The sequence below is a fragment of the Acinonyx jubatus genome, chromosome B2 (genome assembly GCF_027475565.1).
Source record: "Acinonyx jubatus isolate Ajub_Pintada_27869175 chromosome B2, VMU_Ajub_asm_v1.0, whole genome shotgun sequence".
Lineage (NCBI taxonomy): Eukaryota > Metazoa > Chordata > Mammalia > Carnivora > Felidae > Acinonyx > Acinonyx jubatus.
In genome coordinates, this window is record NC_069385.1 from 83,564,181 (window position 1) to 83,587,854 (window position 23,674).

Below are 23,674 nucleotides of genomic sequence, written 5' to 3' on the forward strand. Positions count from 1 at the left end.
GAAAATATGGCTTTAAAATTGCTCTTAGACCCTCTTCTATGAGAGCTACTAATATAGCTGAATGTCAATAATGCTGCAATACCAGGTTTATCCTTCAGTGCTACATGAAGTGCAAAAGCAGATGGGATGCCACGTACCCAAAACAATTCCATCCATTTCTGGAATCAGTAGCCCTCAAAATGCCTCATTACCAATCCATTTGCAAGGTTGCCCCAGACATGACGACAACTCAGGAAACCCCAAACTCAACCAACTTGGATGAAATTCCTAGGTCAAACTCTGAATCCATTCCTTATTTTCTTTCTGCCATCACAAAGTACACAAAAAATGTCTGAGTCTCTTTATGATACAAGTAGAGAGCCATTTCCAAGCTACCCAAAATGGCATTCCACGTGGTAACTTGAGTGGGGCAAAAGAGATGGCAGAGAAGTTATTCATGCCCCAAACAGCAAACTAAAGACCTTCTACCCTGCAATTTGGGCTTTACTTAAGGTCCCACAGAGAGAGCTGCATTCAGGAGCTTGGGTGGTACTGTATTGGCAGGGCCTCAAGGGAAACTGAAGCGATGCATGAGGAACAAAACACAAGCCTACAGAACTAAATGCAACTGTGACATTAACACATTAGCCGATATCCACCCTTCTTTGTTGTAATGCAGGTTCTTTTTAAATTTAGTGATTTGTTCTTGGCAAACATGCCACATAGTATGTTCTTTCATTCTTGAGTTTTCCATTCAGAACACTGTGTTCTAAAGGAGACTAGTGTCCATGATGAAAAAAAATTGGTATGGCCACGTGAGTGGAAACAAAAATGATTTAAATCCCTTTTCTTCTACTCATACACTAGCAGTGTTCAAGTATGGATAATAAAAAAATAACAGGATGGGAACAGTCAGTACATGAAGGAAGAAATACAAACAGCCAACTATATTAATAAACAAAGAAATGCAAATGAAACCAATAATCAAATAGATCTTCACCTATCATATGGCAAAATATTTAAAATAATGAAAAATATCCAGTGTTCAGAATACAAGGAAACAGATTCTCATTAACTATTGATTAAACAGATTCTCATTAAATTGATAAAAACACATATCTGGAAATGTAAAAATTTGAAAATTTATCAAAAACATTTACATGTGTGGAGGGAGGAACTTCTTTGTCAATGAATGTGATCTATTTTGACATATTATTCACCAGAAAGTTTATAAGAGTTTATGTTCTGATCAGAACAGAGAGGCACTACCCGTCCAAATAAAAGGTTGTTGTGATCTTAGATAGTGAAAGAATTCTAAAAATCTTTAGTATTGTATTTTGTTGTGCATAGTGTGTTTAAAATAGAAGACTTCTTTTCTTAATTATTTTGTCCTTGGCTCAGATGAACAGCAGTCTGTAACTACTGAATGCAGTTCTGCTAACATGGGAAACAGAAGTCTGGCCCAGGACAACAAGAAGGTACAACTCACCCAGTTAATTCACAAAATTAAGAAGGTCCACCTGGATGGTAAAGGGCCATCTTTCCCTTCCACAACTTCAGCCTTTCACTGAAACGGCACTATGTGAATTCTCCTACTTCAAGATTCATGTATTTCATAGCTCAAGCTAGGCAAATGACCAGATGACAGTTTCATAGCATAATAACCTTTGCCAGCTACTAATTACAAATTAACTCATGGCAAAGTCAGATCAGATATTTAGAAGAAAACTGCTTAAGTTTTCTTTAAAGCATCCTTGAGAACAAGCTTCTGGCATGAAAATGAAAAATAAGTTGGAGAATATTAATACATGTTAATAACCCTTGAAAAAGCATTAAAGTATAGAAAAATTGCATGGGAAAATCTTTTGCTCTGGAAAACAGCTTGAAATGCTTGTCCCCTAAAACTCCATAGATGATTTCCATATTCACATCTGAGTTGTCATGCCAGAAAAGGATGAAAGAGAAGAAGAAAAGGAATGTAAGTGGCTGGGGAGGAACAGGAAAGCCTGATGTGCTCCAGGGATTCGGTTTGACATCATGCATATTCAAGATGTTAAGTCACACCAAAGATAGATCATCAGGTTTCCCCTTAATTACATATGTACACTTACCGTGGAAAGACTTGCAGAATTAAACTTAGGGTTTATGTTCAGGGTTCCTTCAGTATATTTGACAAATCCACAACTGAAGCAAAATTTTGGTTGAAAATACTTCTAAAAGAAATGCGTGTTTTCCATCTATTCACTGATTTCTAGCTACTTAGACTTGGGCCTTAGTTTCTTAATAGTAGTTCAAACAACAAAGACCGTATTACTTTACAGTGGAAATAATGATTTCAGAATGAAAAACTGCTAAAGAGCAGAACTGACTTTCATGTTTATTTAAAGACTTTCCATGGAACAATGATTTTTAAATTAAGGCCTTATCTCCTCTATTATAAGATTTTTATGGAAGAATTGCAGTTGGAAAAGTGGCCTCTTTCTTAAGTTTAAACTCAGTCCCCCACTGCAGCATGCTGTACTTATTAGGGCTTGTAGAGTTACAGTCCCTCCATTGAAGTTAGTATGTATACAGACAGAAGATAAACCCCACTGAACTCAAACAATTGTAAAGTTCAGTGGAAATAGGTTACTGAATTTCTATCACTGACAATACAATAGCACAAGACTTGTATTTTTGATATTCCCTTAAAATTAAGCAAGGCTAGAAAGAAACTTGCAGTTAATCTATGCAAATAAAAATCTTTCAAAAAAATTCATAGAAAATTATTTTTTTCTTATTATAATCCATATTCTGGATATAAGCTACTTTGATAAAGTGTCTATGAAATAAAGTTAAATTATGTTTGTTTCTAAATGTTGCTACCTTTGGCTCTTACATTGTCTAATATATGGAGTATTAACCAAAATTTTCATTTTTAATCCAAATATTTTTATCATGTAGTCACAGTAAAATCTTGATTATCAATTTTTACTGCATTGGAAAACAAAGAAAAGATTTTTTAAAATAAAAAGAAATTAACCTTTGCAATTGAAAGGTTGCATAAATTATGTATTTAACTCCTTTAGAACTTATTGAATTTATTTCTTTCCTATTTCTTTGCCAAGAAAAAAAGATAACAAAGCAGACACATAGAATTTAAGACAACTAAATTGAGAAAGAATATTTGAAAATAGATTAAGAGAAAGGTACCAAACACAGTAACAAGATATGATATGGCATAAAACCCGGCTTTTAACCTGAAGGAACCAAGGGTGGTAGAAATCAACACTTATTTGCTCTTCCTCCTGGACACATAGCTAGAGGTTATTTCCCACTTAGCCTTGCATCTAGGGTAGTCATGTGACTGAGGCCTGACCAGTGAAATGTGGGCCACCAGTGATGTGCATCACTTCCATGACTAGCCTTTTTCCAACTGCCAGTTGAATGGATCCTACTCTAGGACTCAAGGAAGGATGGACCAGCAAGCTAAAAAGAGCCAGAGTTTCTAAATGACCATGAAGAAGGTGATACATAGCCAGAAATACATTGGCTTTTGTGTGAATGAGAAACAACTCTTACTGTGTTAAGTCACTGAGATTTTGGGGATTGTTTGCCACAACAGCTAGTATTACTGACCATAAAAGACACCTCAAAAAATTAAGATTTTACTTTAATAAATAAACACACAAATGATAGCACACATAACTGGAGAAATCGGAATAAGCTCCATGGATTGCACCAGTGTCAATTTCTTGGTATCCCTATCTTACTATTGCTACACAAGATGTTAACTTTGGAGGAGGCTGGAGGACGAGTGCAGGGACCTTCCTGTACATTTACTGGCAACTTCCTGTATATCTACAATTATCTCAAAACAAGAAAATATTTAAAGTTTTTCCTTGAAAAGTTGTATCAAATATTCAGAGAAAACCAATTTGATTATTCTTAATTGTTCACTATATATGTAAAAACGAAGTACTTATATTATGAAAAAGTGTGTACAATACAGATAATGCCAAAATGGAAACCTTATTTCTTTTTTTTTACTTTTATTTTAGATAGAGAAAGAGAAGGCATAAGCGGGGTAGAGGGGCAGTGCATTATCTAGTACGAGATAGAGAATTTCTACAGTAGAGTCTGAGAATTTCAAGCAGGCTCCACACTCATTGCAGAGCTCCACATGGGGCTCAATCCCATGACCCTGAGCCGAAATCAAGAGTGAGACACTCAACGAGTTGAACCACCTAGATGCCCCAGAAATCATATTTCTAATGCTTACGGTAACTTTTCATAAAAACTGGAAGGCAATGAAAGTTGAAGCATTATTTGGGAAAGATGATTTGATGAAGATCTAATATAATATGGTCCAAAAGTATAAATTTCTATTTGGTCTTCATGAAAAACTAAATTTTGAACAAATAAAGGAGAGGACGACAGGCTAGAAATTTTCAAACATTTTTTGTTTTGACTCATGCGAGATAATGCTCGTAAGCACAACACACTCCCATATGTATCAGATGCAAGTTTCCTCTGTGACCCAAGAAACATAATGGAATGCCATGGCATAGGGATAATATAATCATTAGGTCAACCTTGATTTACTTTTTAACATACATTACTTATCAACTTCAGGACTTTCCTGTTGTTAAAAAATCAGCGGTAACACACTGTGGAGGAACTCTTCATTTTTCCGTGGTTTAGAAAGAATTTGTCAGAATGAGTTACCTGCTCTGTCAGAGAAAGCAAAGACCGGTATCCTCAGGCCTTTTGACAGGTAAGAAAACTCATGTCATGCTTCCTATAAAGCTAGATCTCTGCCATCTCCTCACTAGTGGGTTCCACATAGCATCTGCCTCACCTGTTTGGAGACATATGTCTCTGACTGCTGCCTCAAGAGTTTCTCACTCTGACCTCAAGAAGGCTGGAAACTCATTTCAGTCTTGTACCCCAGCAAAGCAAGAACTCACAAGAAATCTCTTATTGTAGGAAAGGGTTCAAAGATTGGGACAACCAAAATGAGTATCAAATATTTGCTACAGAGACATGTATAGATTTAATACAAAAGATAAAATGTTTTAACTTTGCAGCACAGAATCCTGACAGACACTACCTCAGTCAAACGGTGAAGGAAAACCTCATCCCAGTGGTAAGTCGTGTTGAACACACACCAGCCTTCTATGACAAGAATGGAAGTTCATCTCTGTGGTCACTCCATCGAGGATACCTAACCCCATTTTAACCATGAGAAAAGCATCAGACAAGCTCAAACTGAAAGACAAATACCTGAACACCACTTGTCAAAACAGCCAAAATCATCAAAAACAAGCAAAGATTCAGAATCTGACATAAACCAGAGAAGGCTAAGGAGACACAATGACTAAATATGATACCATGGATTCGATCCTGGCACACAAAAGACATTAGGGAAAATCTAATGAAATCTGAATAACGTGCCTCACTTCTTGGCATTTTGGCTAAGATGGTGTGAATAAAATGTGGAGCTTAGTTAATAGTAATATACCAACGTTGGCTTCTTATTAGAGCTGTGACAAATGTACCATAATAATGTAACACAATAATAGGGGAAACTGAGTGAATGAAGAGTATATGGGAACTCTCTGTACTATCTTTCCAACTTTTCTTTGAATACAAACCTATTTATTCTAAGACAAAAGTTTACTTAAAAAATAATGCTTTTGCTGGATAATGTTCTTATGGGCACTGGTGTGAAAATATTCTCCAATTTTCTCCTTTTCTGTTGCCTAAAGCAGTAATGACTGGTATATACTACTTCAAAACAGGAGTTTCACTCTTAAGTTTTTGTACTAGATACCTTTGTCATAACTTCTTTTCATTTTAATCAAGATTGATGCAAAGTATTTAAGGCTTACACTTTTTTATTTCTAGAACATCTCGCAAAAAATCCCAAGCAACTACAATTAACGATTTTCTTAGATGATCAGATCTGGAAAACATTTCTTTTCTGAAGTTATATCTGGTTAGCAGTGGTTCAAAGTCACATTTTCTGATAGGCACTGGGGCTGGGAACGTTCTTACCATGTTAAAAGACAGGATACAGCATGCGATTATGAAGATTAAGGAGCTTAATCAGTTATTCTCACTGAATGAAAGGCACTACTTCTCTTCTCCATGTGGAGATGAGCCGTAGAAGATTTGCCTCAGGGATTTAATAAGCCATTATAAAATCTGTTCTGAACATTTTCAAAAAAATATTGCTTATAACACTGATGTATGACTGAAATATTTTAGGGCCAACCTTTTAATTAAAGTCAAGTCATATTCCAGAACACACTTGTGTGTCTGAATTCTCAACCACTAAGGAGTAACCTTACTAAAAAGTGTTATTTAAATCTTATTAGCTGCTGACTGTACCAGGATTTCAAAAGAGAAGGAATTGTAAACCTTGGGCAGGATATAGGTTTCGTGGAAGGTTGTTAACAACCCTGTGTTCATAGGCATGCAGTAAATACTCTGTCTATCCAGAATGTTATAGTATCTATCTGCCAAAATTCAAAGGCTAGCTCTCGTGTTTATAATAAATAAAGGAGATTTAGTTGTACTTCTGTGATACAAGCTGTTCTTTACAGGCGTCTCACCAAAGACACCTTCTCGGGGCGCCTGGGTGACTCAGTTGGTTAAGCGTCCGACTTCAGCTTAGGTCATGATCTTGCAGTTTGTAAGTTCTAGCCCTGCATCTGATTCTGTGCTGGAAGCTCAAAGCCTGGAGCCTGCTTCAGATTCTGTGTCTCCCTCTTTCTCTGCCCCTCCCCTGCTCTCTCTCTTTCTCTCTCATAAATAAATAAACATTAAAAAAAAATTTAAAAAAAGACACCTTCTCATGAAAACAATTATTAAGTAGCAGAAGAATGTTTTATAGGAAAATACACTTACATGACACAGTAGGAGAGGTATTTTTATATCTTAATGATTAAAATAATATCTAAGGAATGTATTTCTTTAAACTATATTGAAGAGTAATTTGATTTATCTGAAATAGATCTCTGCCAATGTTTTTTTCAAGTGAAAGCTACTCAAATGGAGCCTCAGAAAACAGCATACAGATTTTTAGGGAATGATGCTACCTTAAAAATGAACCCAGCCATAGGGTATGGGCAACTCTAGAATAGAATTGGTTAAACAACATTTGGAAAAAAAGAATTCAGATGCCAAGGCAGCCGATTAATCTATGTCAACCTTCTGTGCATAGCTAAAAATGCACATTGTTTTGTACTTTCTCATAGAAATTATTTTTCTTTATTCTTAATAATTTTTGTTTTTAAATGTTATTTTTGAGAGAGGGAGAGAGAAAGAGAGAGCAGGGGAGGGGCAGAGAGAGAGAGAATCCCGAGCAGGCTCCAAGCTGTCAGCATAGAGCCTAACGTAGGGCTTGAACTCACCAACCATGAGATCATGACCTGAGCTGAATGAAATTAAGAGTTGGACACTCAACTGACTGAGCCACCCAGGTGCCCCTGGAACTTATTTTTCAAAAACCATTGATCATAGTTGGGTACTCATCTCATTATTTCTATGCTCTTTCTTCCTCTGGGAACATTTTGACCCATGACTTAAACAAATGAGATGTCTTCTTTATGCTACTTCTGTTGCTTTTCATACTTATAATTGGACTATGGAAAGTCTTACACAATTACCCAAGAGAACTATTCCATACTATACAGAATGGAAAGATAAAGTGATTTTAAACATCTCCACATTGTACCACGGTGTGCCTACACATGCACATAGAGTCATTCGTGTTTTGACTGTGTGGTTACAAAGTAAGCATAGCCAAAATAGGTAATGCCATATGCTTGCAATTGGGTAAAATCTTCCTATAGATGGAACTTGGTTGCAAAGTACCTCTGTGTCTCCAAAATCACTAACTGCAGTTCCTTACACTATCAAATGTATATTTGTTGATTAAGAAATTATTGGGAAATTATTGCAGTTGCAGAATATGGATTACCTCTTTTACATTATGTTTGTTTAGTACTGTTCTTACTTTTTTATCCAGGATTGATTCTGCACACAGAATGGCCAACCATGCAGCATAATTTAGGATACAAATTATGTGAAAGAGAATAAAGGTTCAAGAATCTAGTCCTTTCCCATTAATCTAGCAGCATAAATTACAGAGCCATAGCTATGCCTGTTAAACTTTTACTCCCCTTAGAAAGGAAAAAAGTGACTTCCTGAGTGAATGTGACATATATCCAAATAGTTTTGATGGAGAGACAGTACTAGGGGCAAGAAATGACCTGAGAGTGGTAGACTTCAAGGCAATAAGATTCTTGGCTTTTAGCAATGGCTGTAAAGTAGAAGGACATTACATACATGAAAAGAGGGGACTCTAAAGATATAATAAGTTCTCTTGGAAGAAAAACCACCAGCTGCATGGTTTAAAGCTGACCATATTTGTGATTTCAAGGGAAGTATAAACATAATTTTTAGTAAGTCTTACATTTTTCTTTTATACAAACTTTGACTTAAGAAGGTCTTGATCTTCTTTATTTTAACTTCTAACCTTCATTCATTTCAAAAACATTCATAAAACATACTGATTAGTTTACCTGCCAAAATTGTTAGTGATGGATTTAGTGGTGTAGGCATCGATGGCTGTGGCTGGACTGTTATCACTCTGCTGCACATGTCTTCCTATTCCAGGACTCAGGCTAATGACAACACACAGAATGGAAAAAACTGTTACAAATCATATGTCTGATAAGGGGCTCATATCTAGAATATATAAAGAATTCCCATGACTCAACAATAATAAAAGAAATAACCCTATTAAAAATGGCAAAAATATGAAAAAACATTTCTCCAAAGAAGATCACAAATGGCCAATAAACAAATGAAAGGATGACAAACGTCATTGTCTATTATGGAAATGCAAATCAAAGTCACAATGAGATAGTACTTCACATCTGCGAGAATGGCTATAATCAAAAAGACAGATAATGACAATTGTTGGCGAGGATGTAGAGACATTGGAATCCTTATATACTGCTGATAAGAATGCAAAATGATGCAGCTGCTTTGGAAAATAGTCTGGCTATTCAAATGTTAAGCATAGAGTTGCCATCTGGCCCAGAAATTCCACTCCTGGGTATATATCCAAGAGAAATGAAAACATGTTCACACAAAAACTTGTACACAAATGTTGATAGAAGTGTTATTCCTTAATAGCCAAAAGTAGAAAGAGCTGAAATTTCCATCAATTCATGAATGGATTAAAAATGTGGTATATCAATATAATGGAATACTATTCAGGAATAAAAAGAAATGAACTACTCACACATGCTAAAACACGGATAAATCTCGAAAACCTTGAAATCATATTGTATGATTCAATTTATATGAAATGTTCAGAATAGGCAAATACATAGAAACAGAAAGTAGATTGGTGGCTGCCTAAGGCTGGGGATGGAAAAAGTGGGATGGAAGGAAAAAAAGAACTGCTAATGGGTACAGGATTCCTTTTTGGATGATGGAACTGTTCTAAAATTGATTTTGGTTATAGTTGCACAACCCTGAATATACTAAAATGTTCTGAATTGTACACTTTATCGTGTGTGTGTTTGTTTTGTTTTGAGAGAGAAAGAGCACAAGTGAGTGAAGGGCAGAGAGGGGGGGGAGAGAGAGAGAGAGAGAGAGAGAGAATCCCACTAGGGGCAGAGAGAGAGATAGAGAGAGAAGCAGGGCTCACCCAAAGCGGGGCTTGAGTTCATCCAATGCCGGGACTCAAGCTCATCCAAAGCTAGGCACAAGCTCACCCTATGCAGGACTCAAACTCACAAATCATGAGATCATGACCTCAGCGGAGGTCAGATGCTTAACCAACTGAGCTACTCCAGAGCCCTGTGTTTGTGCACTGTTAATCCCCTTTATTTATTTCATCCATCCCCTGCCCCCCTTCCCCTCTTGCAACCACAGTTGTATTTAAGAGTCTGGTTTTGGTTTGCCTCTTTTTTCCCTTGTTTGTTTATTTTATTTCTTAAATTATCCATACAAGTGAAATCATATGGTATTTGTCTTTCTCTGCCTGACTTATTTCACTTATCATTATACCCTCCAGGCCCATCTATGTTGTAAATGGCAAGATATCATTTTTTATGGCTGAGTAGTATTCCATTATATATTTAAGTGTATATGTATATGCACCACTTTTTATCCATTCATCTGTGGTGGAACACTTGGGTTGCTTCCATGTGTTGGCTATTATAAGTAATTCTTCAATAAACATAGCAGTCTATATATCTTTTCGAATTAATGTTTGTTTATTTTGTTTTGTTTTGTTTTTGTATTCTCCAGGTAAATAGCCAGGAGTGGAATTACTGGATCATATTGTATTTATACTTTTAATATTTTGAAGAATCTTCACACTGTTTTTGACAGGGACTGTACCAATTTGCATTCCTAAAAACAGTGGATGAGGTTCCTTTTTCTCCACATCCTCATCACCACTTGTTTCTTGTGTTTTTCATATTAGCCATTGTGACAGGTGTAAGGTAATACCTCATTGTAGTTGTTTTTTTTAATATTTATTTATTTTTGAGAGGGAGAGACAGAGTGCAAGCAGGGGAGCAGGGAGAGAGAGGGAGGCAGAGAACCTGAAGTAGGCTCCAGGGTCTGAGCTGTCAGAACAGAGCCCAAAGTGGGGCTCAAACCCACAAACCGTGAGATCATGACCTGAGCCGAAGTCAGACACTCAATCAACGGAGCCACCCAGATGCCCCTCATTGTAGTTTTGATTTGCATTTCCCTGATAATTAATCATATTGAGCACCATGTCATGTATCTGTTGGCCATCTATATGTCCTCCTTGGGAAAAAAAATGTCTGTTTAGGTCCTCTGCCCACTTTTTATTCAGATTATTATTATTATTTTTTTTTTGGTATTGAGTTGTATAAGTTCTTTATATATTTTGGATATTAACCCTTTATTGGATTGTCATTTATAACTATCTTCTCCCATTTAGTAGGTTGCCTTCTTGTTTTGTTGATGGTTTCCTTCACTGTGCAAAAGTTTTTTAGTTAGGCACCATCCCAATAGTTTAATTTTGCCTTTGTTTTCCTTGCCCAAGGAGACATATCTAAAAAAACATTTCTATGGTCAGTGTCAAAGAAATTACTGTCTATGTTTTCCTCTAGGAGTTTTATGGTCTTGGGTTTCACATTTAGGTCTTTAATCTATTTTGAGTTTATTTTTGTGTATGGTGTAAGAAAGTGGCCCAGTTTCTTTCTTTTGCATATAGCTGTCCAGTTCTCCCAGCATTATTTGTTGAAGAGATTGTCTTTTCCCATTGCATATTCTTGCCTCCTTTGTCATAGATTAATTGACTATATAAGTGTGGGTTATTTCTGAACTCTCAACTCTGTTCCATTGATCTATGCCATACTGTTGCCATCAGTATGGCCAACAGTGCCATACTGTTTTGATGACTATAGCTTTGTAATGTATCTTGAAATCTACTATTATAATACCTCTAGCTTTGTTCTCCCTTTTCAAGATTGCTTTAGTGATTCAGGGTCTTCTGAGGTTCCATACAAATTTTAGTATTATTTCTTCCATTTCTTTGAAAAATCCTGCTGGTATTTTAATAGAGATTGCATTAACTCTGTAGATCGCTTTGGGTAGTATGAACATTTTAACAATACTAGTTCTTTCAATCCATGAGCATGAAATATCTTTCCATTTGTTTGTGTCATCTTCAATTTCTTTCATCAGTGTTTTGTAGTTTTCAGAGTACAGGTCTTTCACCTTTTTTAGTTAAGTTTATTCCTAGGTATTTTATTATTTTGAATTGTATACTTTAAATAGGTGAATTTTACACCTATGTATGAATTACATCTCAGTAAAGCTGTTATTAAAAACATATAATAGGGGCTATTTAACTCAAAATTTTAAACAGCATATGTGAACAAATTGAAAGAACAGTTGCAGAAACTGATCAAGTAGTTTTGTCAGTAAAGTCTCAGGCTGTCAATGGACTATTGATAACCCATGCCTCTGGTCAATTAGACAAGAGGATTAAATGGAGAAGGTGTCTTCAACAAAAGACACTGCAGTCTTATTTGCATACTTGAATAGCTGTCTAAAGATAACTTGTTTAAGACTCAGGATATGGATAAGGAATATCCTACCAACATCAAAGTGGATCTAGAGCATCATTTATCATATGAATCTTTCATTCCATACATACTAAGTGAAATCACAAGGTTAATAGGACAATCTTACTTCCAAAATCTTTGGCACAAAAATTGACTAAAGAATCCAGGAATCTCATTTAGATCAGAGAGTATCTGACTCTTGATTTCAGCTCAGGTCATGATTACATGGTTCACTACACTGTGCTGTGCTGACAGCATAAGCCGGCTTGGGATCCTCTCCCACTCTCTCTCTGCCCCTCCTCTTGCTCACATGTGCTTTTTCTCAAAATAAATAAGTAAACAATAAATAAATAAACATAGATATTTTTTAATTATAAACAAAATAGGAATTTTCTACCTTGTCAAAACAAAAATGGTCTTTTGAGGATATTTTATTGGTTAAAAGACTCCCATTCCAATATCAATGTGTCCCAGTTTTCACCTGATCCATAATTTCCATAGATCCGTTGATCAAAAAGGCACAGGCAGACAGAGAGATGTGTACTTGAATAAAAGACCTTGAGAATGGACTTTGAAGGCGGATAGGGGCACATTATCTCTACTTCTATTCAAAGGGAAGCTGCTTCCTACCTTACCAAGGCCAGAGATGCCCACTCGGCATAACTGACTGTAACTATAAATCCTCAGTGTTCGTATGTATATGTGTGGTTGTGTGTGTTTCTGCCTGCTTGTGAATGAAATCTCATAACTTACAAATCTACCAAAAACAATTATTTCTAGTATTTTATTTCTAGATATTATTTTGTAGGATTTCATCCCTTAAGTTCTCCTGTTTGGAGAAATAACATTTCCTTCTTCATTTGACAAATGGGCCTCTGATATTTTAAAATATTAAATTAGAAGTGTTATTTGAAAATTCTGATAATATATGTGGAAGAATATCAAAGCTATTTCATACATCTTGTCATGACAGCTGAAAGTAGAATATCATCAGTATAAGATTATCTAGTCAGAAGATATAATTTACTGAACTTTGTACCTCAAACACATTTATCTAAAGTAAATTTTGGAATAAAATAGTGGTTGAAACATGGTTTGTCCTAGAAAGTATCAAAGACAGCACTGATGATGAGCCTTTTTACTGAGGAAAAGCTAAATTCAGAGCTTATTCTTAAAATTGTGTTCAAATTTCACCTTCATTCCCAAAAGGTAACTGAATATATAAGGGTACACCCATGATTAGTTGACCATAAGAGCAGTTAAGTCACAGTCCTCTCCCAGAAACTGTTTATGCAGTCTTTGGCAGCTGAGAGTTCTGATGAAACACTGCAATTTCAGAAGACTGTATTACATATTTTTCTTATGGAGTGATAAACATATCCTTATCACATTTCATCTTAGATTTGTAACATATTATTGATGACTACAAGCCTTTTCTTGTGGTTTGAGAATTCCTCCAGCACTGTGAACCTCTTCTGGGATCCTTCTCCAAGTTTAGTTTAAATGACCCAATATGAATGGTGTACCTTATTAGGTAAAATGACTAAAAATGTATTCAACCTCAGCATTCCAAGTGAATGAAGTTATTCCATTAACTTACATACAGAAATGTCTTTATAAAAAAAAAAAGAAGAAGAGCAAAAGGGCACAGTTCTGTCTGAATATATAGTTTAAATCTTGAGTAGATTATCATCTAATGTTAATATTTAATTGATTCATTTTAAAGGAGAAAGGAGCACATGAGTGCAGATATGTTTCTTAAGACCCTCTCCTACAAGCCAGATTTCAGTGAGTAAGATCCTATATTCTACAGTCTGCAGCCTACTAAAAGCAAAGTACCAGGTAGCTGGAAATCTGGATGACAGTAGGATAATTCTTCAACTTTTGAATCGAAATTTTAAAATTTTAAAAATGAATTTATAGAACAGAATTGTATACCTAATCAAGCATTTTCAAAATATCCTATCATATTAAATCCAACGCATGTCCAGATTCAAGCAAAACCCATATCAAACACCATTCTAGAATTCTCATGACTAAACTGCGATTGGAGATAACAGTGCCCATGTCTGTCTCAGTCAATAGTGAAGTAAATATTCTGAGTAAATAAATATAACAGCTTGAACTTGCAAGATAAAATATAGCATAGGTAAATACAGATCTGAAAACCTAAAATCTTACCCCCTTTAAGTGTGGGAAAAAAGACAAAGCAGCAATATGTACAAATACAGCTTGCATGTACCCAAAAAATTTTTTTGATGTTGTTAAGTTTATAGTATCTGCATTCCTGCTAATTGCAGTCTGAATGAAATTAGGAGCAAACCAATACCTTCCCACACATACACACACTCACACATATACCAACACACACATACCTTTTAAGACAACAATATGTTGACATGGCTTTCATTGATGCCTTCCGAATGTCCCAAGTAGCAAGCAAAGTAATTCCTGGTGTGACAAGCAAATTCATAATCAGGAGGAGCCAATTATGAAGACTCTATTGACAATGAACTTGAAGCAAGGTCATAAACAGCTACATGGTATAAAAGTTGTCTTCTGCTGCAGACTATAGAAGAACATATAAATGTATTTCACATATCCAACACTAGGATAAATAAAGCTGACATACAGTAAACAAAATCTGCCATGGACACATGGTGTTTGAGGCCATGACTAATGGTCCACAAGAAGATTGGTAGGATATGAACAATGCAAGAAGAGAAACTCATATTAGCACTCAAGAAGAGCCAATGGGCTTAACAAACTAAGAGATTTGCATGAATCTTGTGTGAAAATTTTGGAAATATATATAGATGCTTAATTATGATGTCATTCCATGGCAATTGTACATATTTTATGTGTTAAATGATCACATTAAATGTGGTTCTAGGTAGATACCAAAAGGAAAACATAACGCCTGTCAATTGCACTCAAGATTCTGGTTCTCAGAGAAGGAAAAGCCAGAAAGGAAGACCACTAACATGGCTTATTCGGGCTTACTTCTTAACTAGAGACAGGATCACTGGAACGATAGTAAAATAATAATAGTAATTATTTTGAATTTTTACTAAGTGCCATACACTGTTCTAAATGTTACATATTGACTCACTTAAGTAATGTGATATTGAGGCACAGAATGGTTACAGAAAATGAAAAAGAGGATGTCCTAATCTAGACTATGAATAAAAGGAAGTTTCTTTTTTAAGCAGCTTAGCTCCTAGTTTCCTATAGCAGTTAGGAAAATGGTTAGAGAGTATAATTTGCATTTTTATATGTCAATACCTAGTTAAGATGAATCGATCGTAATGGTGACTTGTAATTCACAACCAGACAGGACTTCTATCTTTCTACACTCATGTGATTGCTAAAAGCTCTTAGATATGAGAGATTGTGATTAAGAGACACAGATATTCCTGGGGTGCCTGGGCAGCTCAGTCGGTTAAGTGCCTGATTTGGCTCAGGTCATGATCTCACAGTTCGTGGGTTCAAGCCCCATATCAGGCTCTGTGCTGATAGCTCAGAGCCTGGAGCCTTCTTTGGATTCTGTGTCTCCCTCTTTCTCTGCTTCTCCCCTGTTTGCTCTCTCTCTCACAAAAATAAACATTAAAATTTTTTTTAAAAAAAGAGACACAGATATTCCAGAAATTAATTCTAAAGATTATAACTTCTGATGACATAATACAAATGAGTTTATAATAATTCAAAATTCCACATCTAACCTTCAGTAACACATTCCATTGGATGGATCATTGGCTTAGCATCATTTAAAATATCTTTCATGTAATGTATAGTGTGTTTCAAGCCTGGTAGTGCATCAGAATCAGTCTGGGAGTATATAACACCCAAGATGAAATAAATCAAAATGTCCTATGGAAGAGCCCCAGAAATTTAAATTTTTAACAAACTCCTTAGGTAATTCCTATGAGTTTTAGATTTGTGAACCAATGATCACGTACTAGTCCTAGACTGACCTGGGTTTCTGACACTATGTACATAAAACTTTGGACAGGACCTCAAAGAGGCAGTGAGAACACATTCAAAAAATCATACACACACAATTTCCTGAAGGACTGTTAATGAAGAAAGCAACTTATAAATCCTCCAACTCAGCTTAGGTTTATACCAAAAGTCTGAATACTAGAAAATGAAATATGTTAATGTCCAGATGTGCAAAGTCACTCATACAGAAACATGTCAAGACTACAGTCAAAGCAAACTTTAAAAGGAGACTAGAACTGGTTTTAAATCATTTATTAGACAGAAATTATTTAAGTGTCAAAATCATAGGTCTAACAGCTGGAATAAAGTTCGTAACATTACTGTGGAAGATCATAAAGAGAATTTGTATACAGGTAAATAAGTACCTATTTTCAAGATACTAAAGATTGTTTACCTGAAAAGTTTGTTTCCATCAAAAGGGAGACAGATCTTAATTTTCACTGATGCCCAGAAGCCCATGAGACTGTGTCTATTGCACAGATATAGGTATGCTATAGATGGAAAAGATGATGTGGTTTTAAGTAGTGAGATTTCCTAAGCACTTAGAATTCTGTAGGTCAAGATGTTTTAATCATCTTCTAAGTGGCATTTTTCACAGGGTATATTTCTCTCCGCAAAGAGGCCCATGGTGAACTAAGTCTAGGAATCTCCACTTGGTATTTACTCTCTACCAGATATTTACAATGTGCATTTGTGTATCAAGTCTTTGGAGCAGTCCTGCCATTATCTGTTCAGTTTAATTTAATTCAGTGTCTTCCAAACTTATTTCACTATAGACTCCTTTTAAAAAGTTTTAAACACTTTTTATCCCACATGGAACATGCTCTGGAAAACACAGCAGCAAATATAAAAATGTGATTAAGTGGGGGAAATGGCTTTTCACCAAGAAAACAACTTCACAGACAGAATAGAAGGAGTAGTCTTAAGGATTTTTAAAATACTATAGTTTTTTAGACAAATTAAGATAAAAACACTCAGAAAGCTGTGACTTCTTAAAAGAGGTAAACAGGTTAGCTTTATCTTTATATTTTAGTGGCTGTTTTCCCAATGAAACATGGCATTTCATGTAATTATAGTTTGTTTGAATTTTCCCTTTTAAAAAATCTTTGTATATGGCTTCATATACCTGACCTTAGTACTAGTCAATCCTAAACAGCAAAATGTATATGTAGACTAAACAAAGGGTTGGGAAATGTAGACTCACCAAAGGGTTGTAATAGAATCTTCATTTTTAACTACTAATTTTTGCATCATGCAGGCAAAAAAGAAACAAACATAAAAACTCAGGCTATATTCATGAAGCATAAGTAAAAGTTAACAATTAGTCAAAATCCAAGAAGTATCATAGTCTGTATATATTTATGTAAATAAAATCTATATATTTTAAACGAAGTTTTGCAATTTACAAATACATAATAAAATACAATTTTAAAAGTAAAAGGAATTTTAGAGACCGTTTCAAACTCCTCATGTTACTTACAAGATAAAAAATGATCCAAAGTAGTAAAGAATCTTAACCAAAGTTATACAGGGACAGCCTGTATATCTTCCCTGGTAAGATTTGCTTCTATTTCCTAATGTAATTCAACTCATTCAATATTTATTTAGCACTTTTATGAATCAGGTATATCCAATCCCAACTGTAATTAGCTATCTCCTTTGACTGTAGAATTTTGCAATCACTGAGCAACCTTATCCCAAAGGAAATGAGGAAGACTTAAGACAGAATTCTGTCCAAAACCATTCAAACACTCAGAAAATACGATTGTAAAATCATATTGGAAAATGGACCCCAATGTGCAAAGTGTTTACAAATGAAAAGCAAGTTTCTTCTCAGAAATAATAAATTTCCCCCAAGGGAGTCCAGCAGTCGTCTCCTGAAATGGCAGCGTGTGGCCTCTGCACAGCCTTCAGAGATTTGTGGATGACACTAATAGCATGCTTTGAAGCCTGAGAATGAAGTAGAAAGCTCTCTTTCCTTTCCTTCCTCAGTGAATACATTTCAGGAAAAAGTTATGAAAGATTACAAAATTCAGGGCTTGAGTCTTTGAAAGCTAAAATTATAGAGTTTTGCTAAACACTGACCGTCTGAGGATACCAGGCCACAAGTGCCACTCTGGCTGAGCCTCCTGTTGACACAGCCTGTATTTACATGGACTCTGAATTCCAGGGGGTTTGAAAATGGGCAAGGGTGTTCAGCCCATGGGATGCAGAAACTAACCCAGCTGGGTATACTGTTGGGCTACAAGGAAAACCCAAATGCAAGGCTATTATGTCTTGGTTTCACTGTGGTGAAAAACAAACTTTAAATCTTTGGGGATCAAAATATAAAATATACACACTTAAACCATTCACTGTTTCCCACAGTCAACAGCTTTTGTGCCACTCCTAGAAAATTCATGTCCAAAATTTCCATTATTTATATTTTATTCAAAGATGTACATACACACACGTGTGTGTATAAACATATATATATATATATATATATATATATATATATATATATATTTCTTGCAATGGAAATGAGACGAAATTGTATAGATTGTTTTATTTAGAGATGCCCTTCTCCCTTCAAAACAACCATGTTACATCCCAGGGTATGTTTCTAACTATAAAAACATGTAATATGTTTATTTTGTGTATACAGAAGCATTTATTTTACTGTTTCAGAGCTTGCCACTGATTGTGGTTCATTTTTCCTTGCCATGTAAGTTGAGAGTTGTATGAGAAAGAACATAGTCCTAGTCACATATAAGGTCCACTGGGGCTTGGTCATGCAAGATCTGGTAGTAGACCAGTGGAGAGGATGCCAAGATGAATCCCAAGGCCTCCACGTCTAACCAAAACGGGAAGCAGATCACACTTTTCAAAAACATTAATAGTGAGTGGAAAACTTATAGAAGCAGCTAAAGTGGGGCCGTCACTTCCACTTTAGTGTTGCTCTTAGTTTTGTGGCTGGAATTGATTCTGCACACAGGCAAATGAGTGGCCATCTACGCAGTGCTAGTATAAAAAGTTATGGTCAGGGGCACCTGGGTGGCTCAGTCGGTTAAGTGGCTGGCTTTGGCTCAGGTCATGATCTCACGGTCCATTCGAGCCCAACGTCGGGCTCTGTGCTGACAGCTCAGAGCCGGGAGCCTGTTTCAGATTCTGTGTCTCCCTCTCTCTGACCCTCCCCCATTCATGCTTTGTCTCTCTCTGTCTCAAAAATAAATAAACATTAAAAAAAAATTTTTTTTTAAATTTATGGTCAGCAGAATCAGAATGAAAAATTGTATGTAAAAAATTAATACTATTTCTATACACTAGTAATACAAATTTGGAAACTGGTATTTTAAAATAACAATATAGGGGCGCCTGGGTGGCTCAGTCGGTTAAGCGTCCGACTTCAGCTCAAGTCATGATCTCGCGGTCCGTGAGTTCGAGCCCCGTGTCAGGCTCTGGGCTGATGGCTCAGAGCCTGGAGCCTGCTTCTGATTCTGTGTCTCCCTCTCTCTCTGCCCCTCCCCCATTCATGCTCTGTCTCTCTCTGTCCCCAAAATAAATAAACATTAAAAAAAATTAAAATAACAATATAATTTATAACAGCATTGAAAATATGAAATAATTATTAAAAAACATAATAAAATACATGGGAAATCTATACCCTGAAAATGACAAAACACTGCTGAGATAAATTAAAGAAGACCTGAGTAAATCGCGAGTTATTCCATGCTTGCAGGTTGGAAGACTCAAAATTATAAAATGTTGGGGCGCCTGGGTGGCTCAGTCGGTTAAGCATCCAACTTGGGCTCAGGCCAGGATCTCACTGCTCCTGGGTTTGTGCCCCGCATTGGGCTCTGTGCTGACAGCTCAGAGGCTAAAGCCTACTTCAGATTCTGTGTCTCCCTCTCTCTCTGCACCTCCTCCATCTGTGCTTTCTTGCTCTCTCTCACTCTCTCTCTCTCTCTCTCTCAAAAATAAACATAAAAAATCTTTAAAAAAAATTATAAAATGTCAACTTTTCCCAAATTGATTTATAGACTCATTAGAATCCTTATACAAATTCCAGGAGTTTCCGTGTTAAAATTTACAAGCTGATTCTAAGGGTTTTATAGGAAAATGCCGAGGATCTAGAATAGCTGAAACAATTTTGAAAAAACAGAACAAAGTTGGAAGACTTATTATAGAGCTATAATAACCAAGACAATGTAGTATTGGCATAGAATTAGACATAGAGCAATGGAAGAGAATTAAAAATCCAGAAATATTCTACACATCTATGGTCAACTGATTCTCAGTAAAGGAGCAGGCACAATTTGATGGGGGAAAAAGGCAGTTTTTTAAACAAATGGTGCCAGGACAATAACCCTGTGCAAAAAAAGAAAAGAAAAAGAAACAGGAAAGGGAAAATAAAAAGAACTTAGCCCTTATGTCACATCAGTATTTACCAACCTATCCTACTCATTATTATAAACTCAGTGTTATTGACCCATTCTATAGATGCTGCATATTCAAGGTGATCATGAGGATTCAATGTTTGACTTTGGGCAGGTCACCTCATATATCACCATCAGTTAAATTAGAGACAGGAGGATTTCTACTCTTCTATTTTCACTACTGGTGTAAAGAAAAAAAAATGTATGTGTTACAAAAGTCATAAAATTTTTTATCTATTATAGACATATACATTGCATATGCTATATTTATACATGTTTACATGTATTAGAACTTTGAAAATTTGAGTGTATATTAGATGTATGACTTGTTGTAACAATCAAATTTAATCAAAAGGGAGATTTAACTATATGCAATGTTTAATTCACCAGTTTTTTTCAAAAGGCAAAAGAATGTTTGAGCTCATTAAAAACAGTGCTTTTGTGTGTATGTGTGTGTTTTCCTTTCCAATTAGTAATTTGAGCTATTTCATGGCATAAGGAACAAGTAAGAATTGATTAGTTCTTATGACTTGATCCTATGGGTCTAATGGTGCCTTTCTAGAATCTAGATTTATTAACTTCTCCATATACACTTGAGAATTGGCTGTTTTCTGAAGATACAGAAAAAATAATTTTGAGGTATTTTGGGGTTGATTGAAAACTGGAAAATGATGAAAATATATTGGATGGATCAGAGCTTGGGGAGTAGATTAAAGGGGAAAAAAAGCTCCTACAGTACTTAAAAAAACATTGTTTATGAGATAGAAAACTATTGTGAATTTTTATGAAATCTCCTTATTAGAATTCTGCAACAGTTTTAAGATATTTTTCCTTTAAAAAAATATGGTTAATACCCAAATTGTGCTGTAGGCAGACTTTAAGATATTCACTAGAAGCATAAAATATTCATCAAGGAGTGTTTCCACGCTAGTGAACATTTAAATATGCTCTAAGACATTTGGGGGTATTAAGAAAATATTGAGGAAATATATGAGCTTTGTTTTTCTGGAAAGTTAGGCAAGGAAAGCAGATGAGGCATAAAGCCTGAAAATACCAAATTTCCCAACACAAGATAGAATGTGTCTTCCACTCCTTCTTTTTCACTATTAGAAAGTGGATAAAATGAACATATCCTTCTTCTAGACTTAAAGTTTAAATGTCTACGTGAGTCAGACTGCGACTATGGTCTGTATGTCTTGCAAGTCATAACCAAATGCAAACAAGCTACTGTGGAAAAAACCTAACCACAAACTCCTTTTTCCTTTCTCTTCTCTATAAATTAGATTATTTTAAACCAAACCAAACTCACATTGGTTACAAACTTTATTTTGATTTGCTTTTTAAGTGACCCTCTCAAAAAATCTCTAAACCAAAATACCACAAGAAACCTTCTGCCTCTTCCTACCCAATTCACCCACAGTAGGATTCTGGAATTAAACTATGTTGGTTACAATTATATAGTCACTTTAAAAGTATATGGTAACCCCATTTTTGTCATTGAGATATACTTACATTCTTGAGCACAGTATATTGCTAATATTTAGCTTTTTGGTCCCTAAAGGAAAATATTTTTTAAGTGATGCCATCAATCACTATGGAGTATACTTGGCAATATCTATCATCTGTCTATCTATCTATCTATCTATCTATCTATCTATCTACCTACCTACCTATCTCTCTCTCTCTCTCTATCTCTCATCTATTATGTATTAAAAATGTACCTATTCTTTTAATGAGAAATTCTATCTTCAGGAATTTATCTTGCAGCTGTATTTCAACAATTTTGCAGAGATTTATGTACAAAAATATTTACTACAGCATTGTTTTATAATAGCAAAAGACTGAAAAACCAACTCAAATCTCTATTAATACAGGGCCATCTAATATATGAAGAGTAGGTCAAGACAGTAAAAGCCTTACAGAAGTTAAAAGGCAACTATATTTGGGCTGATATGGAATACTGAACCCAGTAAGACACACTGTCAGAAGAGAAAAACTAGATTTTGTAACAGTATGGAAAGTATACCATTGCCTAATGTATAAATGCATATATATGCATACATATAATATCTCTGAAAGGATACATAATAAATCGGTAATATGGTTTGCCTGTGAGGGAGATTAAATTGCTCAACCAGTGTACAGAATGGCCAGGAGACTTGCCTTTCATTAAGTCCCATTTTGTGGGTTTTAAATATGTATTATGGCATGTATTATCTATGAAGGTAAATTAATCACGTTAAAAAGGAATAAACATCTAAAAAGCATTGTCTATATGAAGATAATGAAGAAGAGAAACACTGCTGATGTGGAAAAAAAGACAATAATCATGGCAGAGAAAATAGAACTAACCCAAGAACACAAATGATTATAAGCTGTTAGTATTTAGTGCTAACATTTAAAAATATTACTGAGAATATTGCAATGTGGTAAAGATCTTTCCTATTTGCATAAATTTTGTGGTGGCAAAAGAATTGGAAAATACTTGTCAGCAGCAATTAGAAAAAAAAATTAAAAGTAAAATATTGTTGGCCGATTGAATGTTTGCAAACCACACACATGATGAAACAGGCTCTACTCAGAGTGGTTGGAGTCAAGAACAAAGTTCCTAGAAGGAGGCTAGACTTTTCTTACATGATTCAGAAGCAATGCCTTGTGTCTTTATTACCACCTGCATGCCTAAGACCTGGAGCTAATACATACAACCCAGGACCCAGGGAAGAACATAAGATTTATCCAAGAATATTCCTACAAAGTGAGGATTAGGTAAGGTGCTAACAGCTTTTAGTAAAAGAATGAACTGTAATCAAAAGTTTTCCTCGAAAAGCATGTTTTGCTGGCTGAAAGAGAGAAACTGCAGTTCATGCTTCTAGAATTAAAAAATCCACAACACACCCAATTTATCAATCCAGTTAGAATTACGTGCTGTTTGTGACTGATTGCTTCTGGATTCTTAAGCCCTATGCTTTCAACACTTTTGACTCATTTTGAGCCAATATCAATATCAATAAATATAATATTTGATATTTATTATCAAATAATATATATTCATATATATTATATGTTATATAATATATTAATATATCAACTAATATATATATATATATATATATAAAGTTTGAATGAGTTCAAGTAAGACCTTAAAGAAACTCATTGTCT

General features: G+C 35.2%; 1 long non-coding RNA gene across 1 annotated transcript in view; it reads right to left on the minus strand.

Annotated features, from left to right (window-relative positions):
• Positions 1–14,481: 14,481 nt before the first annotated feature.
• Positions 14,482–23,674, minus strand: part of LOC128315600 (uncharacterized) — a 39,212-nt gene continuing 30,019 nt past the window's right edge. Inside the window, exon 3 of the long non-coding RNA XR_008298527.1 lies at positions 14,482–14,546. This is a non-coding gene — a long non-coding RNA (uncharacterized LOC128315600). The remainder of the gene's footprint in view (positions 14,547–23,674) is intronic.